Source organism: Chroicocephalus ridibundus, chromosome 2 (assembly GCF_963924245.1).
Source record: "Chroicocephalus ridibundus chromosome 2, bChrRid1.1, whole genome shotgun sequence".
Classification (NCBI taxonomy): domain Eukaryota; kingdom Metazoa; phylum Chordata; class Aves; order Charadriiformes; family Laridae; genus Chroicocephalus; species Chroicocephalus ridibundus.
In genome coordinates this window covers 109,868,117-109,885,155 of record NC_086285.1, presented here as the reverse complement: position 1 = coordinate 109,885,155, position 17,039 = coordinate 109,868,117, and the positions used below count along the sequence as shown (strand labels likewise).

Genomic DNA, 17,039 nt, shown 5'->3' with positions numbered 1-17,039 from the left:
CTACACAGAATTAAATAACTATGTCAAGTCAGCCAAACAAAAGAACAAGTTGGGAAGTTTGTTTCACATATTCACATAAATACATGTATTTTTACATTAAATATTCGACAGTGAAATACTGATGCCAGAGCGTAAGGCGTATTTTTAATATGCAGGTTTATCCATTTTAAATAAAAGACCTTGCACAACTCCCAAATGTTTTTTTTTTTGCTTGAAGATAAATAGCCTAGTGACACTCATGGAATATCCTAAAGTGTTTTACATCAACAAAAGTTACTATCATAGGTATTTGAGTGAATTTTTACTTCACATTGGATTATTATTTATGTCATCCCTGCAGATATATGACTCCTCTACAACATATTTTCATTAAGATTTAATAGGTTATTCCTAATGAGTTGGCTTCTTTCTTTCTTTGCAATTTTTTCACATAGTAGCACTTCTTACTAGATAAAATCATATTTTTAAAATAGTGTGCTTCAGTGATGTTTTGTAGCGGAGAGTGAGTTTCTGAACTGTTAGAAGAGCAATACTTAGAAGGTATTATCTTATAAAGGTTGGAGTACTCCCTACTTTTCATGTGGTAGTATAATAAGAAAAAAATGACAGGCTGGGAGGAAGAACCTTGAAGTGGTAGCTGCCTGCATAGAAATGAAAAATGGAGGGAAAGAAGTTGAGTGACCTTGCTCTGTCATATGTGTGTCATACTCCCAGATCAATGATCAATTCTAGCAGGCCACAGGCACTTGCCTTAGTGAACTCAAATTGTTGTTGCTAGTGGGTGTTAGTTACTGCTGTAAAGAATAAAAAGAAGAGGTAGACTGATGATAAAGAGAAGAGAATGGAGGGGAGAAAAAAGGAAGACAGTTGGATAGAAATCTCTAGATAGTATGAATCCTTGGAGAAGGACTGTTGGCCTGCAAGTGCCATATTTGCTGATATGTGCAATTTCATGAAGCTTTGTTCTTATGCTGAAAACTACATTTCGCATTTATGTACAACCTACTACGCTTTATGAAATGTAAAAGTAAGAATGATTCTGATGAAAGAATAATTGAATTCATCACTTACATGTCTCTAGTACAGAAGTCAAACAAAGAAATAGCTTAGCAATGCACAGAAATGCTCTGCAAAGAAAAGGAAACTTGCTTTGCTAATTGACTGAAGATCACATCAGAAGAAAGGTTTTGTTCTAGGTTTCATTAGACTGGGTTTTTTTGAACACCAGTATTGTCAGGGAGATAAGCTAATAACTAGCTTTGTTCCAAGTTCCTTCATTGTCTAATGTACCAGTTGCGGTTTTGATCCAAGGCAGAAACCCCATAATTGACATATTTTTATCTGAATTCCATTTAAAAAACAGAACAGTGACCAAAGAACAACTAAAGATGTGAATATTTAATTGCTTCTTCTGTGTAAATTGAAAGCAACCCAAAAATGAGTGATCTAGCTTAATGAAGTATACAGTGATGATAAAATGTGGTAAAAAGATGCAATGATACAGACACAAAGATTAAACATATGAAGATCAATATAAAGATAAAGATATAGGTACAGAAGGTATCTATCTTCTATAAAGATAGATACAAAGACAAAAGTATAAAATAAACTCCACATTTCTTCTATAGTAGAGAATTTTCACCTCTGATGTTTACCTAAAGGAGATCTCATAGGGCAGATCAGAAGAACTGAACAGTCACAGCTGAACCATATTTTAATGTCCAAGACAGGTTCTAATGTTAAGATTCTTGCTTTTCTGTCTCTTGAACATGATGCACAAAAAGAATACTTTATTTCAGCATAAAGAAAAGCTTTCCACTTGAACGCTTTATATCGAACAAAATGCCTACCCATGTAATTCTGCTTGCTGAATATACTCATAAAGCACTGTACAAGCTTGTTGGGTTTCTCTAGTTGAGCAAATACGAATTAGCATGAGCAAGGGCTATAGACTGGTTCTAAAATGTTCTTATGGGTGATTTGCCCATTATATCTTTGACTGTCCCTTGCTCTTCTCTCTAATGGCTATTCGTTCTATTTCTGCACTCACTGGATACAGGCAGCCTCATGTAGCACTGGGAGATTATGCTCTCTGCCAAGCAGCATGTCTCTGCCCTGGAGGATGCTGAATAGTACATCTGAACCAGTTAGGAGGACAGATCAAAATCTACGCTCTCGCTGGGTTGCCAAGGGTTCTTACACCCTCACCAAGTAGAAAAAGGTTTTGAATCTTTTCTCCTATTTTCTTTTAATGACCCTTTCTCTGCTTGTGAAAGCTACAACTATATCTTGTTCTGTATTCAGTTTTGTGGCAGACCCACGTTTAGGCTTATATAAATAAGAGTTATGGAAAAAAAAGTAAGTGCCAAGACCTTGGAAATATATAGACACATGTATATACACATGTGTATAGACATACCAATACACACCCATGTACATACACATGCACACTTATTTGCATCCAAAATCAATACTGCCAAGCTCTGTTACTTCTTCCTGCAAACCAGAAAACAGAATTTCACACAGATTATCTTGAACATTGCAAAGATCAGTTAACCAAAAACATGGTTTAAAGGCTAAGACACATGAATTGTGTAGAAGCTGACTGCCTTTATCATGAAAGTGGATTGTTATCAATGCAAGCAGGCAGCTGGCTGTATTCACTTTGATTTACTATGCAGAGCTTTTTGACAGATGTAAAACCACTTTACCAAGACAAATGGAGGGGTATATATAATAAACTAAATGCTTATTGTATGTGAAAAGAAATGGTGTCAGGATCTTGCTGAAGAAGTAAAAGCGCCATGAGATATAGCTTTCATCTCTCCTAAAAGATAGACTCCAACCACCAAAGAAAAAATAAAAGCCTTTCCAGATAAAAAGAAACAGTGACAAAGGTGCAGGGATGGGGGAGAGGGCCAGCCCTGCTGGGGTGAAGGTTCATTTTCCCCCCCACAAGAAGCAGCTCAGCAAACGGTGGCAGATGTCACCCTGACAGGGAAAGTGGCAAGCGGCCATCTCAGCTCTGCTTGTAACTTCTTTCACAAGAGTCAAGCTGCTTTTTCCACTCCATTCAGTGTGTTTGTGAGTGCTGGGTTTGTTCAGGAAACAAAAAAGGGCAAGAGCTCTAGAATTCAATAGAAGGTCAGATTGGCAATCTTTTTTGCCGGGTCGGGCTTCCTTTTATGCTGTGACATCTGGTGCCATTACCAGAACAAATTAGAGCAATTCAAACCACCAGCAGGGGAAAGTGGGTTTTCTGTTTTTCGTACAGCAGAGCTACAAATTTGAGAACAGGAACTGGGGCTCCCAACGAGTCAGCGTAGCAATAGATTTGCTACACTTGTTTTACAGATTCATACGGCAACAAATGTAATCAGTGATTAAGTTAAAGATGTCCATCCTTCAGCACAGCCTCCACAAAAGGGAGAGACGAAATAATTACACTGATGAGTTTGCACTTCATTTTCAGCCTGTTACAGCATGAAGCACTAACAGTTCCAAGGAGGCACGCTGCAGAATACATAGCACACCTCCCGGTCCCCCGTCTGGCATTTTAGTATCTGTGGCTAATGTAATTGCCTTTTATTCTGTATTCCAGTAAATAATAATGCATATTTTATTTATAGATAATTTGGAACATTAAGTCAGTTACTGATATTAAACATTTTTGAATACTTGGCCATTCTTAAGCTTTAGTGTTCAGAGTTTTCTGAATTTCTCCTATACTTAGAAAGAACCAAATTATTTCTACTGCCTGCAAACAGGAGAGCTGCACAGTTAATACATCTTCTAGGTACATTCGCTGCAGGCAAAACCAGGTCTTACACATGTAATCTATACGTGTTAGTGGGACTCTGCTTAATGTTAAAACAATTTATTGTGCCAAATTGGACTGAATCTCACTTTCGGGGGACTTTTACAGCTTTTATTGTTAAACTCTTTCCTCTGTAAGAGTTCAATTTTCATTCTGATTGTATAAACTTTCTTTATAGAATATACCTTGCTGTGATCTTTCATTCAAGCAGAAAAAGCATGTCTTGATGAGATGGAGCAGAATTGTATGTGCAATACCAAGGTTCCTGTTCCATTAATAGGAAATATCATCTTTTTAATATCAGAGACATTATGCTGCCCTCTGTTAACTCAACATTTGTAAAAACATCCCTTTCAGGCATAAATCTCACCTTCAGCTTGCAACCCTATTCTGACATGTCTCTGATACCTTGCTATTGGGCTGAAGGCCGGAAGATGATGCTTTTCACTTGTAGTGCTGAGTTACGGGGACTTCATATCCATTGTTTGACTGACTGCTGTACACTTATAGAGGGCTCCTGAATAGATTCAAAGTATAAAAAATAAGCTCTTGAAAATAGACCTTTAAGAATACAACATGAGATATACCATAAGAATACCACAAATGGCATGAGCCATTTGTTCATGCTTAGATATGGAAAAACAGGACTCATTGCATATCGAGTAGGACTGAAAGACCTAAAAGTTGAGTTCCGATGACAATGTAATATTAATCCATCACTTATCACAGAGTAACTGTCCCAACTCTACCAATAATAGCAACTTTTTTTTTCTTTCTTTTATATCCTCAATTGCAATTTTTAACTTTCCAGAATTGTGATCTCATAAAAATAACACGTTATGGACTCAGTTCATAGGGCCATGGTGCAAAGTTTTCACCCCGCTGTGTGTTAGCTCTTGTCTGACAGTGTTTTTTCATTACATCATCTGCAAGCATGTAATTCTCAACACAACCCTTGATACTGAAGGACATCAGTCATCAAACAGATCAACAGCATTTTAAAAAGCTGTTGGGAGACTGGTATATGATTCCCCATCATCTAGATTGTTAGAAAGAAACCATATTTCATTCTGGTTATCCAGAAGACTTCAAACACCCCTTGAAATTGAGGACCTCATTATGGAGAGATAATTGCTTGTTGAATTCAACCTGCAAGTTGAATGACTCTAATGAGGTTGGGGTTTTTTTGTTTATTTTTTTGTGGAGCTGGGCACAATCTCTAGAAAGATGAACGCAAGCCTGTTCTGGCGGATTTCTTACAGTAAATCCACCCACTTTCTACCACTATTTTAGGTGCTAAGAAAAATTGCCAGAAAACTGCCAGAGATGATATATGAGACCTAGCTAACAGATATTACATCACTTCTTTTCTCACAAAAATAATAGCAGTAAAGATAAACCAAGACTTCCACCATTAAGTATAATCTAATATTTTCTTGCCAGAATAAGGCAGGCTGAGCATACACTTGCAAATACAGAGAACAAAACTGAATTTATCCAGACATGATTTGTTTATCCATTCGTCTGATGCAAAGGGTTGTGCTACCAAGAGTAATTTAGCAGCTGATATATGGCTGCATTTGGACCTTGCCAACACGTGGGTTTAGTATAATGAACCACCTGAATTATCAAAAAATGTCTATGAATATTGTTTATTCAGAATTTGGCAAGCACTGATGGATTAATGGATATTAAAAGGGCACTATGACTTCAGCTAGGTAAAACAGTTACCAAGTTGAGGAGTTTACATTTTATTTAGTGTAAGCTGTACCATAACTTCTTTATAATAACCAAAAGTCTTAATTTCAAATGACATCTAAAAGTAAATTCTATGTCCTCAAATGTTCAGCTCAATCTAAGAAAAAACATCTTAACATAGTGGATATGCTGTATTCATTTATTAACATGTATCTTACCTCTTTGGAAGTAGTATGTAACCTCAGTTTAGGATCAATGTCAGCACAAGCATATATAGAGCTTGAAGAGATTTGCATTTCACAGAGCACATTTTTACCTGGAGGCATTTACTTAATGGAACTATTTATTTCAGAGTCAATATTCCTCGTCTCTATTGTTTCATTGGAATATACAGATTCCTGAAAATAATTAATACCGGTGAGCCCTGAGGAGAGGAGTAAAACTATCTGGGGTATCCTTTATGATAAACCATTTTATGACTTTTGACAGCAACAACTTCCTTAGAGAAATTATGTTTTAGGATACTTGTTTTGCGTATTTATTTCATATTCAAAATGACATTCATTTTACTTTTGCTGCAAAGAAAGCTACCACTTTCTGAACATGCTGACAGAATGTGAATCATATTCAAGGTTGATAACACACTTTACTGTTCAAAATGCATGTCAACCAAGCACTTTATTAAGTTCTTTCATCTAGCCTTCCTCCCAGCTATTCCCCTTTAAACAGATGCCTCTTAAATGTTCTGTAATAATTGTTAAACTGGTTTGGTTAGAGTAGAGGAAAAGATCCTGACATGATCAATATCACAACACTCTTTTCTCCAAAGCTGAATCAAATGATCTGTGAAAAGAACTTTCTGTTATTTTTATAGCCTTGCACCTTCAGATCTGAAGACAGTGAGCAGCAAGTGTAACCTGGACCTAAAACAAAATGACCTGTCCATCAATATTCAAAACTAAGATTACCAACCTGAATAGTTATTACAACCAGTAAAGCAGAAATACAGTTCAACAGATGAATTGCACGCAAGTGCTAATGCTAAAATGCAGGAATTGAATGGAATACATTTAATGTATTAAAATAAATTCATTTTGAATTGTTTTACATTAATCTCTTACTCTTTCTTACTAGAACACTGTACTGCAGAGCTTACCAAGACATAGGATCATAAGACGTCTTCAGATGTATAATTGCTCTCATTGTTTATTCCTAGATATATTTCTAAAAAAGTTTTCCTTTTTCCCCCCTTGTATACTCAGAGTGCATTGGTTTTCTCAGGTAAAACCAAAGCTATGTGTCTTCACATGCAGAAACATTTTTCTTATTCACTAGCTAGGATTATTTTGCAGGTAAAGGTAAAGGTAAAGGTGGGTGGAGAGCCAATGCAGAAAATCTCAGCTCAGATGTCCAGGGGCAGGTCACCTTTCTAAGGGTAGGAATAAGTGTCCTCTCACCCTCAGGACACAGACAGTCAAGGTTTCCTTTTTCTAGCGCATGAGAAACGCATCTGCCTGAACACAAGGTTTTTCTACTCATTCGTTGTAGAAAATTACAATCATGGTTATTAAGCTGACTTTCAAAGAGAAGGAAAAAAAATATCTGTAATTCTTTGTTCTGTACGTGCAGAGTAGCAGTCATACACTGTCCTCATAACAGTAGTCTGGCACAAAAACAGCCTAGTTTTGCTGTGGGCTTACAGCCAAACATTTTGTGCAGGCTAACAATAGAAAATGATTTCATAGGCACAGGGTCTGCCCTGAGCTCACCCAGAGGCTTGAAGTCATTCATGCAAGCTCCCTGTTCCACTCCGTCCTTTCCCCCTTGTGCCCTTCATTGACATCCAGAACACAAACCTTCTTGACTAAAGTCGATATTTACACGAAGTTCTCTCTTGCCTGCAACTGGCAGTTTTCCAGTGTCTTTAAGTACTTAGCTAAAACCTTAGTAAGAAAAATTGGAATTCTGAGACCTGACATAACAAACATACCGTGCATTTACCAAATGGCATAAAAATATGTTAGCGTCTTCAAAACATACATTTCAGGTGAATGTATCAAAGGTCTTGGATGCCATGAAAAACCGCCCTAAAATTCTAGTTCTCACCTGACAACACACAAACATGGATGCAGTGGTGGGTCACACAGGTCGAGTTTCTCAGACCTGACTGAGGGGTGTTACTGAAAGAGAACTACTTTCCTCACTCCAAGAAAAGTAACATGGAAAGTGGGATTTCCCAGCTGTTACAGTACTAACCAAGGACTCGGGCACTTGATAGTAAAATGTGATACCTGATAGATACTTCTTCTTTCCTGTGTCATGTAGCCCGTCTTTCACCGCTCCCTAACTCTCCAGAAGCTCTGCATTGCCCAGCTGGACTCATGGCTCTGAGGGAAACTTCTCATGGATATCTTTGGGATCCAGCCAGCCACTTGCTATGTGTAGCGGTTTCAGACCTCTAAAGGAAAAGGCAAATCCTGTTCCATCATGGTTCTTTGCAAATTCACTTACCTGTTTGAATTTTAAAAATCAGGAGTGGAGAAATAGCGCATGATGTATGTTTTACACAGCAAATGGTAAAGTGAAAATTTCAAATGCTTAAAAAAAGGGCAAAGCAAACTATTTCAAGATTGTCTATCAGATCCAAGGGTAACCTAAAAAAGCTTTTCTTCAAAGCTTCGTGTTGTTGGGGGTTTGTTTGCTTGATTTGGGTCATTTTAGTTTGGTTTTGTTTTAAATCTCCCTGTTGCAACGAACCTGGAAAATCCTGAAGTATGACAGCTTCCCCTTTAAGGAACAACTTCAGCCTCCCAAAATAGTTCTGTTTCTAGCAGATAAGGGTATCATTTTTATAATAATATTTCATAGATATTATTTTCTTCCCAATGCAATTTCTTTGGCTAAATCTATAAAAGCAAGGAACTGTTAGCAATGAACAGCATGTCAAAGCTAAATTGTTTCCTACCTGGTTTGGTGACAAAGACAGACTGAAACCATGACTAGATATCTTAAATATATTCCTAACACAGATTTTAATTTAGTCTTAAGAAGTGGGTATGTTTTATCTCCCTAGATTTTTATAAGTAACCTGTATGGCTTAGTTGAAGAGTTTTGTGTTCTCTCCCTTCCCTTTTTCCTTATCTTTCAGTTAAAGGAAGGAAAAAGTAAACATCCATAGCACATTAGCTTTTCCTTTGTGTGTTTTCCTTTTAGCGTGCTGCTTGTTTTTCTCTCATCACTATTTCTACTATTTATATAGCTTCATCTCAATGAGAAGATCTTAACTTCAAAGGGCAGAAATGGATGGGTGAACTAGTGATTGTTCTGCATCCCACAAGTTTTCCTCTGTTTTGAACTATCCAGTATGTTTTTTGCATATTCATATCGCCTTTTACACAGCACTGGTACAGTAATTCAAACACATTTGTAACACACTCCACAGCATTTTCAGTAACCACTGCTATTTATAGCAACAGTTCATGCTGAGCCTTTGGAATTAGTGTGAAACAAAAAGGTTGTGTTTTTTCAAATGTTACTTGGAAAGATGGTTATTTTCCACTGAAACTAGAACATCTAAATGTGTTTTCAGATATGATGTCCCAGTTTCCTCATTCATATTGAACACTTATCAGGAGGAATCAGTGATGAACATATAGAGTGGAAGGCCAAAACTGTGCTAATTTGCTCTATGGACTGAGAAACGCTTCTTAAAATTGTAGAAACATGCCTGTGGTGTATCTCAGAGGGAAAAAAGATTCCAAGGAAAATGAAAAAGGAGAGATACGTGTAAGTGTTCCTTTTTACACCTGTATGATACATACGGTGAAAAAATAAAGAATGCGTATGTTTTAATTATATTTACGAACAGAACATAAATTCGATTTGAATGCATTTTATCTGAAAGTTTTGTTCAAATTAGGCTAAATTCTCAGCTGTGAATGTGATAAACTTGGCACAGGAAGGAAAACAAAATATGTCATAAATTTAATTGAGCACCCTTGCTTGAACACTGCAGGACTGCTGTGAGAGCTTTTATAGACTTTGTATCCCGTAAGTCATGAGTTCTCTGGTGGTTCTCTGGTCTCTAAGGTACGTAGTTCTCAGGCTACGTACCTTACGCCTGAGGTACGTAAGATATGAACTTCCCCCTGTGACTCTGATAATCCTTTGGCACCAAGGTGCTCAGACCCACTAGGTCTTGGAAATAAGGTTTGCCTTCCCCAGGCATCTCCAGCAGCAGCAGCTGAAGATGAAATTCTTTTAGCTTTACATTTAATGAATTTCAGAATTTGCGGCAGGTATGAGTATTACATATATGGGCACTTTGCTCAGACTTGAAAGCAAATTGCTGTCAGACTACATGCCAGACTACGTGAGAGGTGTCGGACAAAACCAATAAGCAACAAAAACACCCTTCCCTGCCCTAGTGGTCTCATTGCTCTGAAGTGTTCTGGAATACTTCTGGGAGCATAGTCTTATGTGTCCTCTGCATTTCAAGGGTTCTGTAAAATATAATATCTTCTGTACGTGTACGTTTTCTCTCATCATGTCTGGTCTCATAATTAAGCCAGAATAGCATTCTAACTCCTCTCTACCTCAAGATCATAATTTCCCAAATGCATCAAATAATATTTCTTTCTTTTACAAAGCTTTCTATCAGCATTTGTAGATTTTACCCATTTTGTCTTATTTCCCAAACATTTTTGCCTCTCTGTGTCTCACAAATTTTCACTGCTCAAGTTCTAACCCCACAAAAGTTATATTTCCACTGAGACAGACATTGTAGAAATCCCTTTGAGAGCATATTGACTCCCAAGGGCATCACCATTGCCTGATGAGAACACAGACATGATGATCTCTTTGTTCCTGGCCCAACAAAGATTTGTTTCAGCTTCTCTTTGCCAACAGGAGCTTCCACATTTGCCGAAACATTCAGTGACACAACAGGTAAAAAGAAAATGAAAGGAACTTCAGAGCCTGTATCTGACCTCATAAACAGTGCTGGCATATTGGTTTTGTTTGAGTTGCTGGGGTAGTGGGGGGTGAACTGAAGTTTTGATCAGTTGGTGCTTCATCCTCTTAGATGTTTGTGTTGCATGGAATTCAATGTTTTAAAGTATGCTCTCCTGGCACATCTCATTCCTGGCCATTCATGAACAAAGTATGCAACTAGATTTGCTTTGTTTAAGGGAGTTTCAATATTTTCCTGCTTATCACAAAATCCACTATCCATAAGAAGAAACTTTATGCTAGAAATCAGTCTCTTTTTTCACACTGACAATAATTAAGCACTGAAATCCTATAATCAATGTGCTCTTCAACTCTGTCTCTGCAAATCTTTAAATAAAGACTAAGAACATTTCTAAAAGAAATATTATAACTTCACTATATGTTATCTATGCTCACATACTACAACACTAAGTAAGAATGTGAAGCCTTAGGATAGACATAATTACGGGAGAAAATCTGTCCCCTTTGCAATTCAAAGGTTAGACTAAGTGACCAAAAAGTCTAATCTAGTGGCTCAAAATTGGTTACAGAATAAAGATGCCTTGTCACCTCTTTTTAACCTGGTCGCACTTACCTTTAAAGAGAGCTGTAAAAGGGACTGCACACCATAAAAATAAGCCTTTATTTGGAGAGGATTTGAGCTGCTACTGAGATTGATCTTAAAGTTGCTTTTCAGCAAGAGTGAATAACTGCAATGCTGAGATATCATTACTGAACATATAAGTAAGAAGGAACATTTTAAATTCATCCAACTTTCTTCTTCTCACTATTGATTTTAGCTAGTCACTTTTTTTAGTTGTATAAACTTATTTTAGTCCTGCCTAACTTACATAAGTATCGATTTTTAAGTTCCTGAATAGTTATTTCATCTTTCAAGAAAGCATCAGTCTTCTTTGTGTGTGAGTATGTGTGTGTTTGTGCCTATCAGAGGTCTCGTGCAGAATATCTATGAAATTCCTTTCCAAAGTCAAAACTGTATGCAAGAGAAAATACATTTGCAATGGAAGAAAAGATCGAAATTGTACTCAGCTCTCCTGTCACTGCTTTTGCTGTTCATTTTGGTAATGGGGGAACCTTGGCTTTTCTCTACATGAAGGATATAGTACCCCAGAAGGATTCCAAGCAATCATTTAACTGCAGCAGACCTCTTAGGAACCCAGGCATCTCAAAACTTGAGGAAAGTAATTGTTAAGGTGAATGCTGCCCTTCAGGAGAGTCAAAGAGAAATGATTGGATGTACACGATCCGTATGTTATGAATGGTTAGCCTTTAGGAACAACATGGTACCTGGCAAATCTGTATCACAATGTTTGAGAAATGCTGTTTAGAGAGTGGAACATAGTTGGTTTGAAATCCAATTCCTGATTCTGAAATTGTTTCCTATCATTCATCTGCTGCTGCTTCAATACAAAATCCAAACACTGCAGCTCAAATAATGACACAAAGTATATTAGGACAATACTGTACACTCATGTACTTTAAAAAATGCAAGATGTCCCTGTGCTGAGTTAGTACTATTATCAAGATTGAACAAATAAAAGGGAAAAATGAGAGAGCAGCAGATGCAGTTGCAACACTGTCAAAGGAGAATGCAAATCTGCTTCTTGTGTTACTAATTTATTTTGTACTCAGGATTTAGAATTTACTGATGAATCTTTTTGTCACATCATCCATCACAGCCTGGCACTAGAGAGAAGGAAGATAGAAAAATTAAAAACCTGCTTGTTACTGTAAACTAAAGAGCATGAACAACATCCATCAAAGACAGACAGATGGAAGAGAAAAAACTGTTAGCAAGAGCCAAGTGATCTATGCTGATTTTCTTTTAAACATTTATTAAAATACTCTAAATGCAGATTCAGCTTCTTTTGCTAAATATTTATTGTTATTTCTTTTGCTGCGGACTGGAAACTGCAAACAGTGATAAAGTAATTATAAAGGTCTGTAATTTTACTCTTGCTTTTATAAATACATCTACATCTCCTGCTGAAGTGCTATTTTTTGACTCTGAATTAGCAGAGGTGCATCCTATATCAGCTGTTAAGAAAGATGCTCTTTCCTTCTCTTTGCTGAGAGAGTCACAGGACAAGGCGTCTGTCATTAGTGGAGGACAGATGCTGCACAAGGGAGCTGAAACAAAGCTAGCTGCTGCCAGTGGAAGTCTTTTCATTGATTCAGTAGGCTTTAGATCAAGCTAGAGAACACCTCCTGTGTACTCTCAAACCATAAATATCTGAGCTTTTACTTACAAAGAAATACAGCTATTTACTTCTTAAGAGGTAGTCTGAATGCCAGTCTATTTCCAAATTGGAGCTAATGCAACCATACCCTCAGATTATGCAGGATCAAAATACATAGCAGAATGACTTTGTAGATAAAATTGCAAGATGTAACATTTATGATAGAAGTGCTACTGGGCCTTAGATGGCAAGTGCAAGGAAGGGGTACGAGTGTAAAGACTGTGCTGTGACACATAATGTGCAGTGGGAAACCTATAATAAAGGAAACCCAAGTGCGCACAAAACAAAATTCAAAGAGCCTTGCTGGGAGGCAACTCAATTAGCTCTACCCAGCAATTGCACCAACAAAGCTGAAGGGAATGCAGAGGACCTCTTTTGGCTACAGGGGTGTGTGAGCTGATGCAGGCAGGACGCAGGAGCAACCACACACCACGGATGAAAGGCGAAGAACAAATTTAATCTCGATACCTCGCAGACCAGGGAATCTCTGAAGCAACACCCAGGCAGAGGCATGCAAGCAGGGACCATGGGCACCGCGGCATGAGAGAGAGTTCTTATTAGCAAGAGTCCTTGGCAGCAAGAGAGTCCTTGTTAGCAAGAGAGGGCATGGACTCCCTGTTCTCTCTGGTATTTAAAAGGGTTCAAACAGGCATAGTTTTCCCACCGTGTTTTGATCTTCTTCAACAACAGGCCAGGATTCTCAAGCTGCTAGACAAGGTGCCTCTGAATCCATCACAGACTTATGTTATCTAAGTGCAAGTGTTTTTCTTGCCAGCACCCAAGACTGAATAACAGTGTCATATATGTGTTTTCCAGTACTCCAGGTGTGAGTCACTTGAGCGTATTTACAATCCTCCTCGCCGATCTTCCGTTGCTTCCCCACAAGGGGAAAGAAGAAAGAAGTGTTTTTGAGGAACTTCACAATTAAAACAGAGAAGAAAAAAAGTTAGGAGGTTTGAGGAGGGTGAATTCAAGTCAAAGAAAGTGTCACAAGCTTGACACGTGTGCATGTAAATGAAAGTCAGGGGACTACATAAAAAAAAATAATGAAGAAACATGCCAGGAAATTACATTCATTGTAGTCTAGAGCAAAGTGATACACTTAGCAAGGAGGAAGACAAATCCATATAAAGTAATAGATTTAGAGTTAGTTTTAACCTATCAGGGAAAAGATCTATGTATCAACACAGGCAGCACATTGAACTTAGCATCTCAATGCAAGGAAGTGGTCAGAAAAGCTAATAATTTTTCTATTCCATTACAATAGGGTAGAGAATAATATCAGAAAGTGTGTTAGTATAAGTTGACCCTAATTTTCAGTACAGGACAGATTTGTACTACTTTATTCCAGTTTTGTGTCAGGAAAGCTCCATTAAAATCCTGTACTATTACAGAGTACAGATAGGCAGCTGGCTGCATTACAATTTGTTTGCAAGAAAAGAGTTCATCTCTCAGCAAAAGCAAATTGGTTCCTGGCATAGCATTTTGTGTAAGAGACTCCTACCTCTGCAGTTGTCTGTTCTGCAAGGTCAGAAATAATCCCTTCAGCTTCTTCATAGACTACAAAACATAGGTCCTATGAGAAACTTCAAGATCCTTGTTTCTACAGCAGTTCCTCAGGGCTGTGCTAAAATGAATATTCATGTATTAACCCCATTTAACTTTGGTTATTGGATTTAGAAGTTGGTAAGCTCTTAGGTTCTTTACTGAGTGCTGAATCATTCTCTGAGAAATCTGTTTACATATTTAGAGGCAAAGTTTAATTTTCAGAAATTTGGATGAATAAAGTTAGACCTTAAGTTAGGTCTGTATGTGGTACTGCTACATCAAATTTCCCCATTATCCTTTCCAGATTTACATATCCTAGTGCTTCAGTTACACAAGAAACTGAGATGACTTAATAGCCTGCTGTCTCCAAAAGGGAGATAGCAATATCCTACTGCCCTACCTCTGCTGCTTCCACACTTCTCTCTGTACAACCCTTCCCAACCTTGAGCCAATAAACTAAATCTGTCAGAAGAAAAGAAAATATAAAAGAGAAGCAAGTAATCTTCTGCTGTTATGGCAAGCCAAATGGGTTTATTGACCCTTTTCTTTCACAGGCTCTGACGTGCGTTTGCCTTCTAGAGTTGATGTGTCAGAGCACACACAAAAGAAGTGGGATTGCTGCACAGAGACAGAGCAGGTATGGAGTGGGAAGAGACAAGTTGGAGAGGAGAGAGGGAAGATTAGGGGAGGAAGAAGAGGGAGATATGTCAACCCCTTGCAGAAGCAAAGAGCAGTTAGATTGTATCTGTTGTCTAATTGAGCTGCATCCAGAGAAGGGATTAACTCTTTTCTTTTTGTCATGGCCAATGACTATTTTATCCCACTTACAGTTTATAATATGGGGCAATTTTGGTTAAATGACCACAAAGGTAACGCATCCTATTTAGTATGTAAGTTCCCATTTCTCAATTTTTAAAACACTTCTCTACCAATAGAAAGAAGTCTGAATTGTGCTTATGTTTAGTCACTAATTCCAAACAACACAACTTTAGTATCTCCACTGCCTCCCAAAATGAATAGCATTTGCTATTTTTCTTGAGAACTGAGATTTATTTTAGTTGTGCTGCTGGGGTCAGAGGAACCGTACTGCAGTAACAGATACTGAACCCAAGACTGACACAGATAGAAGCCTGTAGCAAACATATTCATATACCAATAAAGTAGAAGAAATATGCTGCTTTTCTCTGCCTAAATATGCTTCCTTTCTCTGCATGAGATTCGTTTTGTTCATTTTCCCTTGTGAATCTAAAAGATAAACAGAAAAAAATTCTGAATGCGTCTTTTTCTACTGCAGTATGAACTTAGGCTTTAACTTTCATTTTGATCTTAACTTCATGCATATTCACACCTGAGACTTCTCACTAGAGTTAACAAGCACCTTCAGTTTGAGCCAGCTGGCCCATGTGATGTTCTGGGTTCGAAACCTAGAAGCTTAGTTGTTGTGTGCCACTATTGAGATCACTCTGTCCAGTGACTTTGCAAAGGAGTTCACTTAAGTGTTGGAAACTTTAGTTAACACCACTTGAAAACGAACCAAGAGCTTGGATAAAGGACTAATCTTGAGACTGCCCTAAACCATACCAGCTGCTGTGGGCCTCAGCAGAGCATTGCAACAGCCAAATATCAGTAGAGATCTTCACCAAAACACTTTAATTCAGACCTAAGTCTAACCCCAGAAGAAAATTGTCTTTCTGAAAGTATTTAATTCTCAGTCCCTTTGATGAAGTTCCCAAACAATGCTAGTTCTGGTGATGGATTTCCTGATGGAAACCTGCCTCCCACGAAATGGGCTGTTACAGTCACTGCACTCATTTTACACATGCTATGGAGGAGACACTGGACTTTGAATAGTGTAAGTGTCTCTTGATCTGAGTTAGACAGGGATCAATGAACTACAGATTAAAATCTTTCTGCATACTGGAGCCAAGTGGAGTTTTCAGTCAAAGAAAATTAAGGGTTGGGTTTTTTTGGTTTTGTTTTTGGTTTTGTTTGTGTGGGGTTTTTTTGGGGTCTTTTTGTTTTGTGTTTTTTTTTTTTTTTTAAATTGCTAGCATATTTAGAGCATGGTTTATTCTACAAATGCATTTCAAAAGACCAGATAATGAGTTCCTATATTGCATACAACTAGTAGACTCTTATATTGGATTGAGAAATTGAAGGATAAAAATCTATGTACAATGGGAACCGGATATCAGGCAGTTCAGTTTATGGTTTTAACTGACTTGATGATGCAGTTAGAAAAGTAGATCTGTGTGAATATAGTTGAGAAAACACATTCCTGCTTTAAAATATTGTTATGAATATTTGATGAAAACATAAAATATACCTGCATGACTACAGACCATTCTTCAAATTTCAAGAGATGAATCAAAATCGAGCTTTCCAGTTTATGAAAGGAACTGATACATGTTGGTGACCGATATAGAATCTGAAGAACATTTTATAGCATTAAGGATCTAGGAGTAAATAGAAAATTGGAGCATGGCTCATATAAAAGATAATAAAACCATAGAACAAGGTTCAAGGAAATGAGAATAAAGGAAAGAGTATAAATGAGTTCAAGAGATTCCTAGGTTACAATTGTTTCTCAACAAGGAAGAGATTGATGGATACGATGAAAAGGTGAGAAGTTGAATTGTGGGAATAAGATAAACCTAGGAGGGGGAAAAAAAAGTACACATGCTGAGCTGCTTGGGCACTTTGTATTTCAAAAGTGTCTCATGTTC

The 17,039-nt window shown here is 37.6% G+C and overlaps 1 protein-coding gene across 9 annotated transcripts in view; it reads right to left on the bottom strand.

Moving 5' to 3' along the window:
* CDH19 (cadherin 19) overlaps nt 1–17,039 on the bottom strand; it is a 117,396-nt gene that overhangs the window by 89,574 nt on the left and 10,783 nt on the right. The window lies entirely within an intron of this gene.